Here is a 22,235-nt window from a genome sequence, read left to right as displayed (position 1 = left end):
CCCAGTCCCACTGGGCCTCCTCAGATAATCCCCCAAGTGTTCTGAGCCCCCTCCCTCACTCTCCGAGGCTGCTCCACAGGTCTTGCCCAGAACTCAGAGTTTGGAGTGAAAGGTCCCATAAGCAGAAACCTCCCTTTCCTGCCTGCCTACTGCCAACCAGGTGGTGGGTGTCCCTTCGGTGGTGTGAGATCTGCTCAAGGCTGTGTGGCCTTGGGCTAGTCAGAGCCCTCTCTGGGCCTGCTTTCCCCAGTGAAGGACACAGCTCACCCCTGGCCTCCGACCAGCCTGGAGTTGCTTCCTCCCCCCTCCCCCCAGGAAGCACCCTTCTTCCCTTGTTCCCCAGCCCCCACCCCCACCCCCGGGGGCCTGGGAACAGGAATTCTGGTCCCCTCCAGAACCTATTCAGTTGCGCAGCCACCGCCTAGGACATCGCTCCTGGGCCTCAGTGACCTTGTTTGCGAAACAAAGCCAAAATGCTGGGTGCTTAACCTGTTCGGCTCATAGACTCCCTTGATACCAAGAAGGGGCCTTCCGATGGCTTGTGGGCACACACATCCAGTGCCCCTTAGAAGGCCTCCCATCTCGGACATGACAGGAAGCCTTGGCTCACCTCTGTGACTTTCTGCAAAAAAGGCAAAGTGGTGGAGGGGCTCGCTGGGGGCCAGTGTTCTGCTCCCGCCCCTATGGTGGCTCAGAACCCACCCTTCTCAGGGACCCTGTCTTCAGGCACAAGAGGAAAGGCCCTTTCATTTCTCGGAACTCCCAGAACCCGTGCTCTTACGCCTGACTCATGACATTGGGCTTATCTTCTCATGATCTCGAGGTCCAGAGCTCCAGAGACGGCTGGGCCTGGAGCCTGCCTGCCACACAGTAGGAGCCTCTGAGCGGGTGCTCTCCGACGGAGGAGGAGGGAATGAATGAATAAAGGCCTGGATTTGAACTGTGGAAATTCAGGAACCCAGGCTGCCCAAGTTTTAGTTCCTGTGTTCAGCTGTTCTTTTACCATTAGACATTTAAGAAGGGAGAGATAGATGACCATGAGAAAACAGGCAGTTCTGTTTCTTCCCAGGGTCTGTGCATGTGTGTACACAGGTACGTATGCGATCCTGGTAGAGCAGGGCAGAACGGAACAAAGACGGGAGATACCTCCTTCCCCTAGGCTGGCTCAGGCTGCAGTGGAAGCAGAAACAAACATTTCTGAGCACCTACTGTGTGCTCAGGGCACTACAGACCCCTCTCCTTCACAGCCCCGGACACAGCTGTTCTCATCTGGGTACCAGCTCCACTGCTGCCCGGGAGAAAATGGAGACTCTGACAAGAGCCCAGTCCGGCCAAGGTCACACGGCTGGTGGACGCAGAGCCCGGATGGGAACTTGGGTCTTGGTCTCTCCAGTAAAGCACAGTGACTCCCCACCCAGCGCTCACGCCCTACCCCGCCTGGTGCCTCTCTAAGAATTTAGAAGAGTATTTCTGGAATGAGGTGAGCAATGCTCTCAGTCATTTCTATGAGTCTCCAAGGGAATATAAATACGGAATTAAGCTAGGTTAGGCTTGGGGTCGGGGGTGGTGGGGGGAAGAGGATTCGAAGTACTGAACCGTGAAGAGAAGACAGAGGAAAAGCAGGTCAGCGGGGAGAAGGAGGGGGTCAGGGAGGGGAAGAAAATAAACAGGGAGGCTGATAAAGACAGGTAGGGAGAGAGGGAGGACAAGGAAGCAGAGTGTAGCGAGAAAGAAAGATCTCGGATTTGAGAAAGTAAAAGAGAAAAGACCATCGGAGTGAGAGCGAAGGTTCTAACGTGCCTAATCTTTGCACAGGTGCAAAGTGCCTGCTCAGGACAATAGGCAACCAGAGGCTCCTAGTCTGGGAAACATAACAGAAGAATTAAATGGACCAGGAGACAGGATCCTTCTCCGGTGTGAAAGGAGGATGACGACAGGGCAGGGGTCAACATCCGGCAACCAGGGTCAGCTCAGGAAGCTGTGCCCGACTCCAGTTTCCCTCTTTCCCTGCCCTCAGCTCGAGCCGGGAAAGCAGGGCTCCTGTGAAATGGAGAGGCCGGACCTGGGAACCTGAGTGAGCCCAGGTCTTATGGGGTGAAAGAATTCCGGGAACAACGTTACCCCACTGGCAAGAGTTGGTTTCCAGGTAGAGAAAATTCAGCTGAGTTAAAAACAGCCAGACCCGGGCTTCCCTGGTGGCGCAGTGGTTGAGAGTCCGCCTGCTGATGCAGGGGACACGGGTTCGTGCCCCGGTCCAGGAAGATCCCACATGCCGCGGAGCGGCTGGGCCCGTGAGCCATGGCCACTGAGCCTGCGCGTCCGTAGACTGTGCGCCGCAACGGGAGAGGCCCCAACAGTGAGAGGCCCGTGTACCGCAAAAAAAAAAAAAACAAAAAAGCCAGACCCATCCCCCTATGTCTCTTGGCCTGGGCCCTGACAGTCACCTCTATGCCTCCTGGCTGGTGTGGCTGCACGGAACCCCCAATCCCATTGCCCTGGCTCCTTCCATCTGCCCGGCCAGCTGCTCTGCAGCACTGCCTCAACTCTCACCTGGCCCCGCTACCTGACTGGGCTGGTAAAGTCTACGGAAGGTCACCCCGTCAGAAGTTGGAGGGAATTGTTTTGCACACAAAATAATTTGCTCCACGTATGCTTGGCACCAGCCTAATCCAAGAAGGAGAGGGCAGGCTGGCAGAAGAGGTGTATTTCTGGGTGAGACACCGTGCTAGGAACTGCCCTCTAGAAATCGTCTCTGCGCTTCACTCCCATTTGGCAGATGAGATAACTGAGGTCCAAGAGGAGGAGCAACTTGCTCAAGACAGTGATGGGCTGGACATGTTCTCTCGGCTGCTAATCCAGCCCCACCCTTTCCTGCACAGCAGTGAAGCTCCCAGGGGTCCAAGCCGAGCCCCAGACCCTGGGTCCCTTTGAGAAGGACTGTCAAGAAGGATCCCACTGGGATCTCGGGAAGACTGGGGCACTGGGACGGGTCTAGGCTACCTTCCCGTGGATCCCAAAGTTCCCTCGATCACCCCTGAGCTAGTAGTAAATTTGGTCCCATCGAACAGCTGTCCAGCTGAGTGGGATGGAGGATGCACAGGAGTGAGGATTAAACGTCCTTGTGGTGACGTCCAACAGGGCAGGAAAGGGCTGCAGCAGGTGCCTGGTGTTGCAGGAGTGGCCCCAGCTTTGCTCTTCATGCTGTGTGGGCAAGTCCTGTCCCTTCCCTGGCTTCCCTGGACAGCTTTCCTCCCTTCCCAGTGAGCGCGGGGTGCGTTCTCAGCTCTGACAGCCTACAACAGGCAGAATCAACCTGCCCTGAGTTTCCAGCTCCCCAAATGCAAGCCCTGCAGAGGCTGTAACTGCATCACTATCGCTCTCGCTCCCAGCTTGGAACCCTTCGCTCTCTCACCTTCTAGAAAACCGGCCACTCTCCTGTTGCCACCTGGTCCCACCAGGTTTCAGGAAGTTCTGTTTGCAGCCCCAGCAGAAGGGACACAGTGTCTCAGCTGCAGGCACATACCGTGCAGGCAGCTTAGCAGAGCAAGCAGCGGGGCAGAGGGGCTGGCCAGGGGGAGATGTCTGGAGCCTACAGGGAATGGGGGGCTGGGGAGGGTTTGGCTCTGGAGCCAACCTGAGTTGGGGATTTAGGGACTGAGGGAAGTAAGACATTCCCATCATGACCTGCCCCCAAGCTGTGTTCCCTTGGCTGTGGGTCAGGACCGCCCCCACTTAAGCCTGGGGCCACTCAGCCTCAGGGCGTCTTTCCGGTGGGTGGTCTGGGCCTCCTGCCATCGACCAGAGCTCACCCTGAGCCAGCAGGGCCTGCCACCACCCACAGCATCGTCCCCATGCTCGGTCCCTGCAAGCGCGGCCTCGGCCCTGTGGGGCCAGCTCCCCTGGTCTCTGCCTCTTCCCTCAGAGGACACCCCCTTCCTAATTCTCCTCCTCCCTCCAGCCCATTGGAAAGATTTATAGGTCCCACATAAACTACTTTTAAAGGAATAATTCATGTGCCCTGTCTGTTATTAATCTGAGGGTAATCAGAACAGGGTCAGCGAGGCCCATGGAACTGCTGGAATTTCAGCTAAAAACAGACACTGTTCAGTAAAGGCTCCCTTGTCAAGAGGCATGTGAGTCCCGCTGGACTTTCTGAAATAAGAAAACCAACCCAGGGACTCAGCATCCAGGATGGAAATCTTTGCACTTGATGTTTTGGAGTTAAAGGGCCCAATTCCCTACTGGGGTAGATGTGCATTTCGTGAGCTTTTAATGTATTCCAGGCTCTGCACATAGCACAGGGAGATCAGCTCGGTGCTTTGTGACCTCCTAGAGGGGTGGGATAAGGAGGGTGGGAGGGAGACGCAAGAGGGAGGAGATATGGGGATATATGTATACGGATAGTTGATTCACTTTGTTGTACAGCAGAAACTAACACAACAATGTAAAGCAATTGTACTCCAATAAAGATGTAAAAAATATATATATGTTCCAGGCTCTGTGTTAGGGGATTTACATACCTTTATCTCCATTAATTGTCATAACATACCTGAGGGGTGGGTACTATAATTCGTTCCTATTTTATAACTGAGGAACCTGAGGCTCATGCCTCGCCCAACGTCACACAGCTGGGAAGTGGCAGAGCCAACACTGTGGAACTCCAAAGCCCTAACCCTCAGCCTGTGTGCTCCCCTCGCGGACCCTGTTCTGTTTACACTTAGATTAATAACAAACAGGACACATCAGTTATTCCTTTAAAAATACAGCCCACGCGGAGCCCTCTGGCAGCAACTCTTCTCCGGAGGTCACCTCTTTTCTCCTAACCCGGCAGAGCGCCCTGGGCAGCCTGGGGAAGTGGGAAACCCAGGAATAGGCCTGCATCCATGGGGGGTGAGGGGTGCATCACTCCCACAGCTAAAACACAGCACGTTGCCTATGCCTGCGAGGCCAGTGGCCGAGGCCTGGTCACAGCCGCCAGGTAGGCGTGGGCGGTCCACACCTATTTCACTGGATACCCAAAACAGAACCGGGACGCAGACTGGGCTCATGACTCTTCACTTGACAGATGAGGTCTTTCCAGGTAAGATTCTCACTTTACAGATAAAGAAGTGACTTAGGGTCACACAGTGAACAAGAGGCAGGGCTAGACCTTTTTCCCTTATACCCGTCTGCTATGGGACAAACAGCCTATATCACACATATGCAATGATCCTCCCATCTATTCACCTACCCACCCATCCAACCATCCATCCATCCATCCATCCATCCACCCACCCATCCTTCCACCCATCCTTCCTTGTATTGATCCATCCGTTTATCCATTATCTAACCTTTTAGCCATCCTTCCATCTATACATCTACACAACCAATCTCCCACGCACCCGTCTTCCTTCATGACAGATGTGGTTAGAGAAATTAGAAAGGTCAAAGAGCTTTGAATGGTGTGTTAAACTTGTGCTGGAAACATCTGGTTATTTCCTGGGGAGAGGTGTCACCCCGCTGAGCCGATGAGCTCACCGAGACATAGTCTGCCCTGGAATCCCCACCCCAGGGCCTAGCACACCGGCTTGGGCACATGGTCTGTGCCCAACGCTGGAGTGAATGTACAGGATGACTTGATCTCACCAGACAAACCCTGCTCTTGCAGAGACACCCCTTCTGATGAAGAAGATTTAGGTCCCTTTTTCTGCCTGATACCATCTTCAAAATGCTCTAGGGATGAACACTTGACATCATCTTTAAGAGAAAAAGACAGGCAGCCAGAGAGGGAAAGGCCCTTGGCCTATACCTAGGCGAGGAAACTGAGGTCCAGGGTGGAGGAGCAGCCTGCCAGAGGTCACCCTACCAGACCTGGATCCTGGGAACTCAGAATGCCTGCACTCTTCTCTCTGAGGCCTAGGCCCTGCACTTGGAGGGGCTGGAACCCCAGTGTTCTCCTCCATCCACCACCACCAGCCAAGACATGCAGCTAATAGTTTTTCAGAGTCACACCCACCCCGTTGCCTGGAACCCATATTTTCCAGGGCACACCCAGTGCCCGACCAGGAGGCTGTCTTCCCTCTGGGAAGGGGTGAGCCACCAGGAGGCTGGTCCACGCAGAAATACGGTATTTTGTTCTTCGTTTAAATGTTAGCTAAATATAAGTGCCTAGTGCCTCTATCATCAGGCTGGCAAGGCCCGGGGTTCCCGCTGTGATTCTAGGCCGACATTCCTGAGCAGAGATGGGCCTGGGATACTTCCTCGCCTAAAGGCCTCGGCCTGCCCGCCCAGCTCTTGGGAATCCTGAGCCATGAACGGCCCAGTAGGGGCACAGCTGGGCTCCGGCAGGCAGGAGGGCAGCCAGGAGCTGAAGCCGCTGCCTGGGGCCGGCTCAGGGTATGGGGGTGAGTCAGGGGCCAGCCCACCCTGGAATCTCTGAGGTTCTGGCTGCCAGCTTCAAAGCCCTGTGACTCAGGCTCCAATCTCCCCCCTTCCCCCCGTGGACAAGTGCCCAGCACTGTGTCAGGCCAGAAGTAGTGCAGGGCAGGGGCGGCCAGGCTGGGCTCTGGTTTTGTTACTCACTAACCCTGTGACCGAGGGCGCACCACTGCTTAATCTTCCTGAGTGTCAGAGGCCACATCCATCAGAGGCGTCTAAGAAGAAAAATCCTATCTTCCAGCTGCTGGGAGGCTTTGTGGCAGAGCCCGTGGAAGGTTGGGCCCGTCGCCTGGCGCGGGGGGTTCTCTTGGCCAGCATCTGCCCTCCCTTCCTCACCCCAGGCTTCAGGGTGTGTGGGACCCTCTTGGTGCGGACACGCTCCTGGAAAGGAGTGGTGCGTGCGTGACTGTGTTGGCGGGATGTTAGTAGAAACTGTGCCGTCTTCACGCCACGGGCCAGATGCAGCATGAGTGGCCCTTACTCTGCCGCGGGTCACACAGTACCTCCAAGCACCTGAGGCCAGCCTGGCTTGCTCCACTCACCCGTGTTTGCTTTGGACACCACATGGTGCCACACCTCACATGAGGTGTGTTGAGGTTTGGATCAACGCTGCCTTCCTATGAAAGCCAGGCTTCTGCAGCCAGGACCTGGCCTGGCATCAGGGTGAAGCATCTTGTGAAGCCCAAATGCCCACCCTGGCATCAGGCCCGCTTGGGATCTGACTTGGAGGCGTCTTGCCTTCCTTCTCCCACCAGTGCTGACCTGGGCATCCGCGGCTTTGGCCTACCAGCCCACTGGGCTTGTCACTCCCTGGATACGCTGCACACTTTCTTGCCTCCCTGCCTCTGTGCAAGGTGGGGCCTCCTCTCCTCCTTCCAGTCTTACTTGATTTATTCTGCCCATCCTCAAGACCCATCACAAATGTTGCCTCCTCCAGGAAGCCTTCCCAAATCCATCCAAGACATGAGCCCTAACCCACCTTTGAACACCAACATTATTCTCAACTATAGCCACGTCTGGCTAGGCCTTATCTTGTGTCTCCGAGGTCAGGCTAACGGCTAAGGGCTCTGATTCTGGTGTCAGGCCTGCCTCTCATCGCATGTGCCTTTCCTCCTTCTTTGAACCCCGGTTTCCTCATCTGTAAAATGGGTATAATCACAGTACCATGGCTATGTAAGGATTAAATGAGGAAGGGCTCCATCAGTGGTCATCATAGTTATTACTGACCACAGCTTTTTACAGAACCTGGTCAGGCTCTTGCTCTCACTTCATCCTTACACTATAACCTTTCCAGGTGTGTCAGTGTGTCCATTTTCAGACACAACTTCAGACTCTGAGAAGTTGGAGAGCTTGACCTGTAATGGTCAGGGTTCAAATCCAGGTCTGTCTGACCGCAGGGTCAGTGCTATTTCTACTCCCCCTGCCCTTCACTTACGTGACCTCCCTAGCCTCTGTCCCCTCCTTCAGATCACATGCTCAATAGATACCCATTGAATTGGAAATGAGGAGGTTAGAGAAGTTTTTCCTGGGTCCACTCTTCTTCCACTGTCTGCAGTCCCGGCTTGCTGGCTCCCCGTGGCTCAGGCAGCTACCTCCCAAGCATAATGGGAGAAGATAAAGACAAAGGCTTCCTGGGCTGATGGCTTCAGAACCCAGTTTCCTGCCATGCGTTCCAAGGAAAACACTGGTAGCAGGTTGGACTCTGTTACCAAATGAGTTTGGGAAACTGGGTTTCCAGCAGGGCCACTAAGAGCCTCCAGTGCGCAGATGAGCTCTGTGAATCTCCCAGAGTGCTCTCTGAGACTGGGCGGTGAGGGTGTCCCTGGTCCAGGAGGCGGCTCCTGGGCTGGGAAGAGGGGGACATGGAGATGCAGGCTGGGGCTCAGCTTCCAGCTGGGGGGCTGCAGATAAGCCCCTTCTCTCATCTGAGCGTCGGCTTTGCCCTCCATGAAATGAGGTGCTTCTGGGGTGCCCTGGACACTGTAAAGTGTGAGGCCAGCCACAGTCCAGAAAGACCTCTTCGGAGAGCCTCTGGACCCACCGAGGGGAGCTGGGTGCTCAGCCTGCAGAAGGGACTCTGGAGCTTTCCGACCCAGGAAGCCCTTCCCTGATGCTACTCCATCATCAAAGGAGGAGCCAGACCTTCTCTCCCCATCTCCCCGTCATTCATTGGACCCATCCTGGGATCACTAGCGCCCGGCACTTTAAGAATTAATTACAGCTACTGTTTATGTAGATCTGCCTGCACATTTAAACACTACCCTGGCATCGGGGTACCATATGGAATCTTCATGGGATGCAGTGATTATCTTTGCCCTCCTTGTTCAGATGGGTAAACTGAGGTGTCTTGTTGGAGGTCACCCATCTAGCAAGGAAGGAGCTGGGATTTGAACTCAGGTCAGTCTGAGCCCTTGGCCTGAGGCCTCGATCTCAATTCTAGATTTTCCTGTCAAGGCCAGAGAGTCCCCAGAAGCAGGTCCTGGGTGTTGACCTCAGGGCCTGAGTCTGAGGGCAGCAGGAAAATGCCCCCATGCCTCAGCCTAGCTCCTGGGCTGCAGGCAGCGGAACCCTGGGCGCTTGGGGGAGGAGAGTAGTCTGTTTACGCAGTGAGCATTGTGCTGGGTGGTGAGGTGAGCGGTGGCTCATGGTGGGAGGCCCTGAGCGGGTGGGCAGGCAGGCAGTGGGAGCAGCCCAGGCCAGGCCAGACCATTGCTGGAGTTCCCTGGAGGAGGAGGTCTGGGGAAGGCAGGGCCGAGTCACAGCAGCGAGATCTGACAGGGAGCTGAGATGGCCCCATGACCTCATGCTTTCATCTGAGCTGGCAAGGAGCCTCAGGCCCAGATGGGCCTGGTGGGCCCACGCTGGCAGGACAGGCACACCTCCTCTCCATAGCCAGGGGGTGTCTGGAGACCAGAGGGCTTCCCTGCAGGCTCGCTGAGGTCTGGCGTTGCTGGAACCCTGAACCCCTTCCAGACTGGGAAAGCAGCTGGTATAGGCCACAGAGCAGAGATATGGGAAACTGAGTCTCACTCCCCCGCTGTGCGGTGTGACCTGGGCCAAGCAATTCCAGTTCTCTGAGGTTTTGCCTCCTCCTTCATTTTATATTCATGTGAGGATCTCATAAGCTGGTGATTGTTGTCCAAACCCTGGCACAGAGCTGTTGTCCTAGGGTGTTGGGGGGCAGGGCGGGGGGAGGGGGGAGGGAGGCAGCCCTCACCAGCCAGGAGCCCACAAGAGGATGGAGGGTTGCAGTAGATGGTCCCTGATGACTCTGGCTGCAGAACCACACACCAGTGTCCTGACTATTGGCTGTGCAGCCTTGGGTGAGGGCCTTCTCCTCTCTGGGACTCAGTTTCCTCATGTGTCAAATAAAAATAATCACCCCAGACTCTCGGGAGGATGCTGGGAGCTCCCATCACCATCTTGGGGCAGGTATCAGGGAGGGAAAGAGCAGGAGCCGTTTCTCTGGGGCCCAGAAGCAGTGGGGGCGTCCCCCCCCCATGCCTGCCTAGAAGACATGCCTGAGAGCCTTGGGAGGCCGCTGCCTGCCGCTGGCCCTGAACTCCCCAAGGCTGGTCCAGAGAGGGTGAGGGTTGCCAGGGTCACACAGAAGCCAGCTGAATGGATCCACCATCCAAGGGGAGGGGGCCTTTATCTCCCCAGATAAGAGGCCCTGAATGGGCCTGGGAGGCCTTGCGGCCTCAGATTTGGGTGACGCCTGGGGAGGGCCAGAGCTGGGCTGGCTCAGGCTGACCGTAAAGCAACCACATCTCCCAGGGCCTCCCCAGCCTGAGTCAGCCCGGGGCTGCTGCTGCTTCTGAGTTCATTGCCTGCCTGCCCGTCTGCCACCCAGCCTTGGAACCCAGGCCCCAGGCACAAGGCAGGTCTGTAATAGTGACAGCTGTGTGGGAAGCTGTGCCCACATGCCAAGCATTCTCTCTGCCTTCATTCATCTGATCTTCCAAACAGGCCTGGGAAGCAGGCAGGGCAGGGCCAGGGAGTGAGGTTCAGAGAAGCTGCACGAGCTGCCCAAGGTCACACAGGCAGGAGCAGAAGAGAAGGGTCTTCAGGTCCCAAGGCCGTGCCCTCTGCCGTCATGCAGTAGACAGGCTGAGCCTGCTCTGTCAGACCTGGGCTGGTTCTGTGGCTTTCTGGCCCAGCTGGGATTTGGGGAAAGGAGACCTGAAGGCATTTCCCTGGAATAGGGACCTGGGAGCGTCTGTGATGATGGCCCTGGCCCTAAGCGCCAGTGTGTGCTCTGTGTCTGGCTTTGTGTTGGCCAAAAGGAAAGGACAGACAAGAAGCTACCAGACCCCAGAGGAGTGAGTGCCTGCCTCTGCCGGGAGGGTCAGGACGGCTTTCCAGCAGAAGAGACATCCGAGTGAGGCTTTGAAGGCAGAGAAGCATTCCAGGCAAGGGGAACGGCATGGGGAAAGTCTGGGAGGTCTGAAAGAGCATGACATGTCCTAGAAGCTGCTGCAAACACTGTAAGGGACCCAGGGAGGAGAGGAGCTTGGAGGCCTGCCTATAGGCTTTGCACGTCCCACTGGAGCTGACCTCTTTCTGAGTTCAAAGTGGAGTCAGCTCACATCTGCGCCGTGGTGGCCCAGGCCCACTGGGACTCAAACCAGTCCTGGCTTGGGGGGGGAACTTCCTTCTAGGGCCTTACCTGGACTATAAGACAAGCCCTAGGTGGGGCATCACAGCCGGGGGAAGAGCTGCCCAGTCTATTTCTGCACCTGAGAACAAAGCCACCTGGTGGCCACCTCATTCCTGCAAAATCTGGGCAGGTCTCTGACCCCGACATCCCACAGGTCCAAAGAGCTCCACTTTCTCTGAAACCAGGTTGCAATGAGGAAAGAGGCCAGGATGGCAGAGGGATCATGGCAGGGATCCTCCCACTGCCTCATTTTCCCAAGGGGTACAGGCAACTCCGTGCTCCCCAGCCTCCTGGGCACCCTAAGGAGGCCCAGCCGGGTACAGCCTGGCCTGGCTGGTGACCCCAGGCATAGCTCGGCTCCTCTCTGTACTTTGGTGTTGGCTCAGATGACCACAGGAACCGGTGGTTGGAAGTCTTTTTTTTTTTTTTAACATCTTTATTGGAGTATAATTGCTTTACAATGGTGTGTTAGTTTCTGCTTTACAACAAAGTGAATCAGTTATACATATACGTATATTCCCATATCTCTTCCCTCTTGTGTCTCCCTCCCTCCCACCCTCCCTATCCCACCCCTCCAGCAGGTCACAAAGCACCGAGCTGATCTCCCTGTGCTATGAGGCTGCTTCCCACTAGCTATCTACCTTACATTTGGTAGGTTGGAAGTCTTGTGGAGCCAAATCTGTCTTTTCTTTTGCAGAACACACTTGGATCTTCACTTGTAATTTCCCTGGCAACCCCTTGAGGGCGCCCTTCCGCAGGCACCCACTTTACAGGTGAGGGAATGGAGGTTTAGTGAGGTGGAGTGAGGGACCTGGTCTCAACCACCAAGGGACAGGGGGCGGGGAGGACACCCGCTGCGCGCCAGACACTGTGATCTGCACTTTAGCGTAAAGAGGATACGTGCAGATTCCGAAACCTTACAATCCGGGTTCAAATCCTAGCTTTGCAGCTCACTGGCACCTGACCTCGTGTAAATCAGTGTCCATGCCTCAGGTTCCCTACCTGCAAAACGGTGATAATAATAGTACCTCCGCATTGGGTTGATGTAAGAATTCCGGAAGATAATTCATACCAAGTGCTTGCAACCATGCCTGGCACATCCCCATTTGGCAGATGGGGAAATTGAGGCTCAAAGATAAGCAGTGCCCTCGGGCCGGAATTCATCCCCAGCCCGCCACCTGCGCCCTATCACCCTCCTCACTCCCACGAGGTGGTCCCACTGCCTGACCCTGCACGTCCATCGCGGGGACCAGCGGGAGCCCCGGTATCTCTCCCTCTCCTGCCTGTTTCAGGAAATCCTAGGACTGGGGGCCCCCCGCAGCCAGCGCGGAGCAGGCAAGCGAACGGAGGACCTGCAGCGGCTGTGCTCGGCCCGCCCTCGCCTCGCGACCAATTTTGGGCAAAGCAGCGGCGGCAGCGGGCGCTACGTGCAGGCGATGAGTCAGCGCGCAGGAATGCGCAGGACGCTTTGTTCCCGGCTCTGCCAACAAACGTGCCGGGCCTGGGGCGCGGCGGGGCTTGATTTCACTGCGCGGGCAGCGCTGCCACGTGCCGCCCCGGGACCCGGTCTCAGCTCCCCCGCTGGGGACCCCAGGAGACCTCGGGGAGGCCGGTCCCCTCCCCAGATCTCAGCGGCTCTGCCTCTAAAAGGTCCTGGCAGCCCAAGCGCCCTGTGTGGGTCACAGGGCAGCAGCCACGGCGGGGTGGGGGTGGGGGGGAAGCGCCAGTGGGTGGAACAGAGAGGTCGAGAGGTCGCTTAGCCACAGCAAGACCCTCAGGGTGCCCTGGAGACACTATTTGGGGCCCGGGCCCTTTCTCTACATGAGGCTGGTGTGGGAGAAGGAAGCGGGGCAGGAGGCCTCCAAGCCCTGACACCTTGCTGTGTGTCTCCCCCAAGTCACTCCCCTTCTCTGGGCCTGGGTCTGTCCAGCTGACAAGTGGGATGACACTGTCTGTCTTGCTTTTCCCCAAAGTCCTGTGCTGGGTAATGAGGTCTCTAGATGTGCTTTGGAAAGGAATGCAGGGGCCTTGAGAAATCTTTGGAAACTACAGGGGGCTACAGTGAGGCCTTTTGTGTGCCATGCCGGGCCATGCTTTGACCGTTCTAAGTGCGACGCCATCTAATGATCAGAGCAAACGTGAGTGGTAGGCATTGCTGTTTATAAGAACTGGAGGCTCAGAGAAGCGAAGTCATCTGCCCCAGGCCACACTCTGGTACTGCAGAGCGGGTGGGAACCCGAGGCAGCGCGACTCGGCCACCCTTATTCCTGAGAATGTGGACCCTCTTCCTGGGCTGGAGGGCCAGGCGGGCCTCCCCAGGCTTCCAGGAGCTGCTGTTGTGGCCAGCCCTGGTGAGTGCAGCAGGAAGCCTTGAGGTTGTCTGTCTGGTTGTCCCCAGAAGGAGCAGTCGTGACTGGAGTCAGAATCTTTCTGCCCTGTGTGGCCTTGGGCATGTCACTTGCCTTCTGGTCCTCCCATGACTGCACTGTCATTTCCCCATTTTAGCTCCCCTAGGAAGTAAATGGCCAAGTCTGTGAATAGAACCTGCAGGGGGCAAGCAGAGTGGCTGCTGGGGTGTAGGGAAGGTCCCCAGATGGAGTTTTTTCATGCACTGACTCCTTTCTTCCTTTCCTTATCCTGAGGTCCTGGAGATCAGGGCATAGCCCGCCCTTCCCCCACAGTCCCACCCAGCAATAGACAGATCTGGAGTGTGGGGTTCCTAGTTGGCCTGGGGGCCTTTCGCAGGAGGCCACCAGCGTCAGCCCTGACCTCAGAGACTCAGCAGTTGGGCAGGTCCTCACTGGGGCCCTCGCTAGCCCCTCCCCGGCTCAGTCTCTTCGGGAACTCTTTGGCTTCTGGTCCCTCTTAGGCCATGTTTTCTATACAAAGAAGATGGAGGATGACCTCTCTCCACCCCAGGGTTGAACTTGCAGAGGCCATGTCCCCACCTTAGTGCCTGTCCTCTCTTGGAACACTGACAAGGCCCCCACCCAGCCTCAGCTGGTCCCCAGGGACGGATGCTGGCGGAAGAGGCCAAAACCCCCAGATGGCTCTCAGCCTGCCCCCCTCCCCTGCCTGCAGCTGCGACCTGGAGAAGGCTGATGCTGCAGGGGCCTGAGAAGGCCTCGCTGCCACCTGGGCCAGAGATCCCTACATTTGGGACAGTGACTTTCATGCTGCCTGCAGTGTTTAGGCCTCACTTGCAAACCTCTCCACCAGGGTGTGAGATGTGCCCTGCAGCAGAGGTCACACAGCACAGTGATTAGAGACTGGTATCTGGAATCAGCCACTTCTGGGACCTGAGGAGGTTATGCCACGTCTGCTCCTAAGATTCCCCATCTGTAAATGGGAGCAGGGTCCCCTTGTAAGCATTCAGGGAGTTGATAGATGCGAGTGCCTTACATAACGCACAGTGGCTGTTGAGTCAGCCTGAATCCTACCTGAAGCGTTCTAGTGACTTCCACATTGTCTCTGTCATCTCTGACTTGAGTCAATGACAACACTCCTCCTCTTGTCGATCTCTGTGGTCATAGATTCTTCTGAGTCTATGGGTAAGTGATTCTTACCCATAGATTCTTCTGAGTCTTCTGGGTAAGTGCTTTGCACTAATCTCATCTCACTTAATCCTCAACAACACTCTGGAGACCAGTGCTATTGTTAGGCTATTGTTATTATACTATATGTAAAGTCCAGTGAGTAAGACTCCTCAGTGTGGCCCCTCACAGCCTAGACCAGGCCACTGAAGCCCAGAGACGCAGTGCCCTGACATGCAGCAAGGCTGTGCAGGTAGGACCTGCTCGCTGCCTGCCTTGGGTAGAGGACGGTGGTCTGTGAGACGCTCTGGCCTCCAAGTCTCAGAGGCTGAGGACAGGGAGTGATGAGAGAGGAGACTAGAGTGAGCCAGTGTCTGCACATGCCCCGCCCCCCGACACACTTCCTGGCACCCTAAGGCCCCGCCTCGGCTTGGCACACCTGCCCGGATTCCTGCCCGTGTGGTTTCCCCTGGGCCCCTCCCTCACGTCCGCTGGCAGGGCGTCCCCAGCTGTCTGCATTTCTCTGTTTTGAAGACAGCCACTTCAGGGCCGGGCCTGGCTGGGATACCCCTGACTGTGGGAGCGTGCGTGCTGGTGAGGTGCGCAGGGACACGCCTGTGCACACCTGCTTCTCTGAGCTCGTGCAGAGCTGTGCCCTGTGTGTCCACATATGCATGCATGTGTGTGTGTGCAGGTATGTGGGGAAGGGGTACAGACACCTGTGTGGACGTGCATAAGTGCATGAGGGGTGCAGGGGGAACTTACGGATCCCCGGAGGTCCCAGGACCCATGGGGAGGGACCTGCACTCCTGCATGACGTGGGGAGTGGCGCATGTTCCCCATACCCGAGGGCCTTGCATGTGTGAGGGTCGTGCGCCTAGAGGTGGCCTCTCCCGGGCCGAGCTCATAGCCACTGAAAGAAGCCGGAGGAAACAGGAGAAGGGGCTCAGGGTGAGCTCAAGTGTGGAGAGTCCATCTGCCTGGCTCAGCTGCGTGTTTCCCACAGGTTCCCCTATTTAACCCTCACACCAATCCCAGGAGGGATAAAAGTGGGATTTGAGGCTTGGAGAGGGCCAGTCACTTGCCCAAGTTCACACAGCCTGTAAGTGGTGGAGCCAGTGTTCAAATCCACGTCTGCCTGACTCTTGAAGCTTTCAGGCCAGGCACAGAGGGCAGGGAGCTGCTGCAGGGGCCACAGCACAGAAGAGACAGTGCACCGTTCAGCTCAGGGCTGGGCTGTTCCCTTGGAGGGTGGGAGACTTCGAGCTACCCACCCAGGCCTCTTGTACCTGGCCCCCAACCTACTCTGGCTGGATATATCATAATAAACATGCATGGAGTAGTTGCTCTGTGCCAGGTCCTGGGTAAGTGCTTTGCACTAATCTCATCTCATTTAATCCTCAACAACACTCTGGAGACCAGTGCTATTGTTAGGCTATTATTATTATACTATATGTAAATAATACTATATATAATATTTGTATCATAGTATAGAATAATAATTCTTATTATTCTCAAATTAGAGATGAGGAAACTTCAGCACCAATGTGTTAAGTAACTTCCCCAAAATCTCATAGCTGAAAATGGTAGAGCGGGGATTTGAGTCCATGCTGTCTGCCTGCAGAGTCCCAGTGCCCACCCCCTACACGTGCCGCTCGGGCCGGTATCTCCTAGTGCTTGAGACCCCAGTCTCATCCCCTTTCTGCTGGGCAGTCTCCAACTCGATCCTCCATGCAGGCTCAAGGAAGTTGAGGGCTGGGTGTACCAGGCCCCCATCTCACAGATGGGGAAACTGAGTCTGGGCTGCTGTAGTGCCTGGGCCTGAAAAGTTGACTCCTGATGGCAGGTGCAGATCTAGCTTCACCCACTCCCAACTTACTGTGGGATTTGAGGCCAAGGTCCTACTCTCTCTGGGTTTCAGTTTCTGCCCTGCCCCCAGAGAGCAGGTAGGAAGGGCTGTCCCCAAGTTTGCAGACAGGGAGTCCTGGGAGCAGGCAGGGCAGGCCTGGCAGCAGGCACCAGGTGGGCAGGCAGGTGAAGGTGAGACTGGGCCAGGGCTGAAGTGGAGGCTCAGAGCCGGTTTTCCCTGGTTGTGTCTGAGTAATCCTGTGTCTATATTTATCTCCTCCTTTCTTGGGTGAGCAAACAGAGCCCGATGCCAGCCTGGCCTGCCACCCCCTAGTGCCGGCACGTTTCCCTCACCTGCTGGGTGGCCCTGGGGAGTACCGCAGTCGTGGCCCTGAGCTCAGCTTGGCCCACATAGGACACACAAGGATGCTTGAACCCAGTGGCTTCCATGACAAACCTAACTGTCAGTGATGGCCTGGGAAGCTCCACAGGGGCTGCTGCACACGTGCACAGCCGTGACCGTGGCCTGGGCAATGGCGGTGCACTGGGGGCCTGGGAAAAGCCCTACCCCGCTCAGGAACAAAGGGCCCTCTTATCTCGGACAATGATTTTCGCTCCTTCATTCACACTTTGGTCTAAATGTCAGTCCCCTGTCCCTCCAGGATCTGAAATTCCTAGAGGAGGAAGTCTGCAAGTTACAGAGGTCTAGAGTCAGACCACTCTGGGGTTGAATCCTGGCACCCTGACCTTGGGCAAATAACCTCTCTATGACTTGGTTTCCTTGCTTGTCAAATGGGGCCAATAGTTCCCACTCCCCAGGTATCTTTTTTTGTTTTTTAATTTTTAAATTTTTTTTTTGCGGTACGCGGGCCTCTCACTGCTGTGGCCTCTCCCGTTGCGGAGCACAGGCTCCAGACGCGCAGGCTCAGCGGCCATGGCTCACGGGCCTAGCCACTCCGTGGCACGTGGGATCTTCCCGGACCAGGGCACGAACCCGTGTCCCCTGCATCGGCAGGTGGACTCTCAACCACTGCGCCACCAGGGAAGCCCCTCCCCAGGTATCTTGTGAGCATTAAGTCATAGGTGTTATGAGTTGACAGATGGGATGGGCTTTGGTGGGCAGGGGCTGCCTGTCTCCACCTGCTTCCACCATCCCAGGCCCAGACCCATGGCAGGGACAGTGGACCCACAATAGGCCCACAAGGGGACCTATGCATACCTGACTCTCACAACGTGCACTCAGTAATGGACACCCCAATTCCAAGAGGTGCATGCAGCCTTAGACCCAGGATGGATAAGATGAGTTGAAGCTTGGACCCTGAGAAGACCCCAGAAGGAACCAGATGCTCACTTTGCTGAGACCCTTCCCAGAGGTGAATGGGGAAGGACAAGTGGCCATTCAGGCCAAGGGGTGATGGGAACAGAAGGTCATCTTATTGAGAGATGGCTCAGCCTGGACTGGACCTGGGCTCCACCACCCCTGAACCCAGCTGGGATCACCATGGCTGGCTGAGTCTTTGCCCTGACTCTGGCCTCTGCCCTGGCAGTGCTACCTTCCTGACCTTGGGGAAACCCTGGGCGTGGTGCACGTGCGCCGCAGCCCTGCCTGCTCCCAGGTTGGATTAGGCAGAGTCCGAGGACGTGCCGGCTTGGCAGGCTCACGGGCGGGGCGGGTGCTGGCGCTGGGGCTGCCCTGTGCCGGCTCGGGACTGGGCTACAGCAAAGCCTTGTACGGCTCTGGCAGAGAGAGCAGGTGGCCGTGACGAGCCCCATGCGGTGTAGCCCCCTTCTGCTCCCTCCTCAGTCGTCCCCTGTCCTTGCCTGACTCTTGCTGCTTCCTGTTTCTCTCTGCTCACGCCCATCTCAGACTGGCCTGCCCTCTGAGCCCACCCTGTTGGCAACGGTCTGTCCCTGGGAGTCTCTAGCACTGAGTGTGACCTCCGGGTCCTGAGCCCAGAGAGCGTCCAGGCCTAGGGTGAGGGCCCAAGGGGGAGCAGCAAGGCCTGGCTGAGGCCTCGGTGGCAACAGGCAGCAGCCCAAGCCTTCCTGAGGCTCTGGGTCAGGTGTAACCCGGGTTGGTGCCCCTGCCACTTGTCAGGGTATGATCTTGGGCTCTCTTCTTCTGTGAAGTGGGGACATGTGGCCCAACCTGCCTCGCTGCGAAAGGGAAACTGCTTCATGAACTCCAGAGCGGCCGTGGGAGGCCTGGTGTGAGCGACTGGTGGGCCTTGGGCCCCGCCGCTTGCTGGGGAGTCTGGTTCTTCAGAGAATTCACATCCACTTTCCACGCTCTCAAGCACCGGATCCCCAGCCCCGGGGTCTGCTAGCGCATCCCTGTGCCTGCAGCCTCAGACCCGGGGATCCACGTGGCTACCAGATGGCACTGCTGAGCAGTCGGGCAGCTGCCGGGAAGGAGCTCTGGCCAGGGCCCGCCTGGTCCCGCTGGTGCCTGGGCAGAAGGAGGTGAAGACCCAGGGCTCCCCTTGGGACCAGAGCGCAGGCTGGGGAGCAGAGGGAGGAACTTGGGGTCCTCGGAGGCGCTGCGTTGGAGCCGGACTAGAGGCAGTCCTCACGCTGCCTCTGGCTAGCCCTGCACCTTTGGCTGGTGGAGGCCTTTTGGAACTTCTGTAGAAATGGGGACAGTAACTCTCACCTCCCTGGGCTGTGGTGAGGACTGGAAATAGGGCTTGTAAATGCTGAAGGCAGGGCCTGGCGGACACTGTGCCCTTCTTCTTCTGGGCCTGCTTGGGATTCCACTTTCCCACTGGTCTCGACTGAGACCCGGGCTCTCCCTGAGGACTTGCTCCCAGGCAGCTGCTCCTTGCCTTCCACAGCCCATGATTGCAGCGCCAGGTACCATCTTCGTTTCCAGGCCTCCTTCCACGCCATTAGTTTTTTCACTCGCTGTAAAAACCCAGCACCTTTGAGGCCAATGCCATCAGGCCCTGCCCCTCCCCTGTCCCATTGCTGACATCTGCTCAGCTCTTAGGCACTTCTGACACTATGTCCTAGCCTCGCGTGATTGTCATTAGTGCTGTATCCATATATCCCTCGTCTCTTCCGCTAGGCACAGCCGTGTGACTTGCTTCGGCTGATGAAATGTGAAAGGAGGAATGTTTGTTCCCAGGTAGAGCATTTAGTTGTCAATGCAATGTTTCACAGCTGTCTCCTTTTTTCTGCCTCTGAGGTCATGGGAGCACGGGATAAAGCCTCCGTCAGCCTATAGGTCTCTGAGTGATGAGGAAGAGTACAGTTCTGCGGCCGACCCACCTCAGACACATAGCAGAAGGGAAAACCTCAGCTTTCACTGTTTTTAGCTCCTGAGCTTCTAGGTTGCTTGTTTCTGCAGCGTGACAGCCCCCATGCTGATTGATGTAGCCTGGCTCACAGCTCAGGTCTCCAGCCCAGGGCTGCAATCACCAGAGATGACTGCACAGGCCACTTGCGCGACCCACTTGGCATCCTGGACACTCACTTCCCAGCTTCTTCATCTCCAGTCGTGTCCTCTTTCCTTCCAGCTCAGCACCCACACCTGTGGTCCACACCACCTTCATCCATAATTGTCCTGCCTCTGGAAAAATGAGATAAGACAATTCCCAGCCTTTTCTTCTCTGTTCTCATCCAAATCCCCAGTCACTTGACCACTGGACTTGCTCTGTGGAAGCCACCCCTGTTTGCTTCCTTCCGAGCCCGTGACTTCAGGGGTCCATAACGTCACCTCTTCATTGGCCAATTCTCTTACCTCCCGTACCCCACTCCTTCTGTCCCGTGGCCGGGCAACCCCCCACCCCCCGGAATGAATCTACCTGGCCACCTTCTCCACGCTGACAGCGTGGCCTCTGAACACCGCTGGACAAACCACACGTTGAGCAGGAGTGGTACCACACCGGCTTTCTCCCACTCCCCTCAAAGGCCATTCACACCTTCTCAAGTCTCCAATCTTCCCCCACCTGCAGCTGCCTCCTCCCCTCTCAGCAGGTGACCTTACTCCATTGCACAGAGAAAATGTCCTCAACTTCTGTCACGGACGTCACTTGCGCCTCTTCCCTTGGATCAGACTGGGAGAGGTGTCTGTATCTCCTCCTAATCAAGCAGGCTGGGGTCTCACCATCTCCTTCCCACACTCAACGTCTTTCTTTCCTGGACTCCGTACACCCCTCCAGCTGCTGCCCCAGCTGTCCCCTGCCCTCCACCGCAGGCTCCTGGGAGGGTGTCTGGATCTGCTGTCCCCACTGCCCCCTTCTCCTCACTCCCCAGCCACCACCCCGGGCCTCCACCATTCATTCAACACTCGGCAGTGTCTACCAAGGGCCTCCCGTGGGTCAGGCGCTGGGCTAGGCCAACTTTTCCCTAAGTCAGCAATGATCTCCCTGCTGCTGAAACAAGCAGGCCCTCTTAGGTTCTTAGTGCTGAACTTGTGGGTGGCATTTTACCCTGAGGACCTCTCTTGATTGTCCATCTACCTCTTCCTCTGCTCCTTCTCCTGGACTCCCCCCACCCCTGCTGCCACGACCCCCCCATCATCCCCCCACCCCGCCCCCACCCCCACCATCCCCCTCACCCCCGCACCCACCCCATCCCCCCCACCATCTCCCCACCCCCCCGACCCCCGGACCCTCAAGAGTTTTCCAGGAAAGGTCTCCAGATGTCTGACTCACTCTGGACTAGAGCTTTGCTCTCTCCCACAACAGCAATTACGGCCACTGTGATTGAGTAATTCATGATGTCATTATTTGCTTAAGGATGGCCTCTCCTGTTAGAATGTAAGCTCTTTGAGGGCAGGACTGTCTGTTTTGCTCACTGTTCTATCCGATGATTAGTCCCGCACTGGCGCTCAGCAAGTCATTGTTGAATACAAAAGGTGGGGACCTATACCTGTCTTTTTCATCTCTGTAACCCCAGCACCCTGTGCAAGGTCCGCTCAGAGGATATTTGTCGAAGGCTTACTATGTTCAAGGTTCTGTTAGCCGTGCTGTATACACTGTCTCAGTTAATGCTCACAACAACCCTCCACTTTACAGATTAGGAAACAGAAGCCCAGAGAGGTTGTGTAACTCGCCCAATATCACACAGGCAGTAAATAGCTGTGTCATGATCAGTTTCCAGGTCTTACCTTGTAGTGAGCTGAACGGTGACCCCTCAAAATTGAGTGTGACTGATATAGCCTGGCTCACAGCTATATCTTAACCCCTGGAACCTGTGAGTGTGAACTTATTTAGATCAAGATGTGATCATACTGAATTAGGGTGGGCCCCAAATCCAATGACGAGTATCCTTAGAAGAGACACACAGAGAAGGCAGCAATACGAAGGCAGAGGCAGAGATGAGAGCGGTGTGGCTACAAACCAAAGGCCAAAGATCGCCTGCAGCCACCGGAAGCGAGGAGGGAGGCGTAAAACGGATTCTCCTCCAGAGCCTCCAGAAGGAACTACCACCTTGACTTCAGACTTCTGGCCTCCAGAAATGTGAGAGAATAACTTTCTCCTGTTTTAAGCCACTTAGTTTGTTACTTTGTTACGGCAGCCCTAGGAAATGAATATAGACCCCAAACCACATGGCAATGTACCTGTGCCTCCTGCCAAGCCGGGAAGGGAGGGGCCCCTTGAATCCCAGGCTGTGTGACCGTGGCCTGCTCACTTGCCTTCTCTGGGCCTGATTCTCTGTAGCAAAAGAAGCACCTGGGACTCCAGGTGTCCCTCCATTCTACAACCCTAAGAAAAACCATGAGCCGGGCAAGCAGGCCTCTGTTGGGATTTTCAAATTTATTCCAACGTGCT

Source organism: Tursiops truncatus, chromosome 1 (assembly GCF_011762595.2).
Source record: "Tursiops truncatus isolate mTurTru1 chromosome 1, mTurTru1.mat.Y, whole genome shotgun sequence".
In the NCBI taxonomy this organism is placed as follows: Eukaryota; Metazoa; Chordata; class Mammalia; order Artiodactyla; family Delphinidae; genus Tursiops; species Tursiops truncatus.
The sequence above is the reverse complement of the archived record's forward strand: the minus strand, read 5'-3'. Positions refer to the sequence as shown.